Raw genomic sequence first — 1,438 nt, forward strand, 5'->3', positions numbered from 1 at the left:
TATTTGATAAATAAGGGCATATCTACTGGAAAAGTTATAGGCAAATGAAAGCATTTCTAGCTCAAAGATTGTTTAAACCCATAAAGAATCTATTTGGTCTGGTACTGGTGGTACTGTGAATTAGTCTAGTAGGCACTCTGGAAAGCAATCTGAATCAAACTCCAAAAGTCACTAAAATGAACCTACCCAGCAAACACCCATATTAGGCTTATGCTCTGGAGAAATAAAAGAAATAGGAAAAAAAAATCTATATGTACAAAAATATTTTAGCAGCTTTTTTTTTGGTTTTAGCAAAGATATGGAAACTAAGGGGTTACTCATCAGTTATGGTATGTGAAATGTAATGCAATATTATTGCCCTTTAAGAAATTATTAAAGGGACAGTTGCAGAGAAATATGGGAAGACTTGTATGAATTGATGCCCAGAGAATTGAGCAAAACTTGTATGAAATGATGCAGAGAGAGTTGAGCAAAACCCAGAGAAAAATGTATGCCATATTTAGAAAAATAAAATTTAATTTAAAAAATGTATACCATGACAAAATTTTATAGAAAAGCAATGTTGAAAGATTTAAGATCTTTAAAAACTAATGATGACTCCAGAGGATCAGATATGAAGCAGAAGACAACTCCTAACAGAGAAGTGATGAACTCACAATGCAAAAATGACACATATGGCTTTGGACTTGGCCAATATAGAAATTTATTTTGCTTGATTAAGCATATTACAAGAATTCTCTCTCTCTCTCTCTCTCTTTCTCTCTCTCTCTCTCTCTCTCTCTCTCTCTCTCTCTCTCTCTCTCTTTCTCCCTTTCCCTTCCCCCAACAGGGGGAACAAAGATGAGTAATGGAATTTTCAAGAAAAAGGGTCATTAAGACATTTGAAATGCACAGAGGAACACAGAAAGAAGGATAAAATGAAACAGATAAGAAAGACAGCTTTGAAAGTTACTATTTTGTTGTTGAATTTGTGTACATAAAAGGAAGAATCTATATAATAGAGATTCATGGTTGCACGTATAATCCTTTCTGTCCTTGTAAGTGGAAATGCTCATTTTATTTGGTGTTAAGTTCAGAATATTTTTTAAAAGAACCTACAAGCTGATTTACAACAATGATTCAAATTTCATATTTATGTGGCCTCTTTTAAAGGCACTTTCACAAAGGCTGACCATTCAGGTAATTACTTGAAATTTTTCATTATCCGGCAGTGTCTTACACTGTCCTAATGTGTGGTGTGTGCTATGATGCACAAGGAAAAAGAGAATGCATCTCTTGTTTCATTTCATGTTTTCAATGGTTGGGGGAACATGCCATGAAGCATGAGATAGTACTGATGATCCAAATGGAAAGGATGTGTCAGAGAAGGATTTGTTGCCATATGAGCATCTCAGCTGCCTGGGTAGCTTCATTCCCTACCCCCTAAAACTATTGTAAT

This window comes from Vombatus ursinus, unplaced genomic scaffold, assembly GCF_900497805.2.
Source record: "Vombatus ursinus unplaced genomic scaffold, bare-nosed wombat genome assembly UNPS02015255.1, whole genome shotgun sequence".
Lineage (NCBI taxonomy): Eukaryota > Metazoa > Chordata > Mammalia > Diprotodontia > Vombatidae > Vombatus > Vombatus ursinus.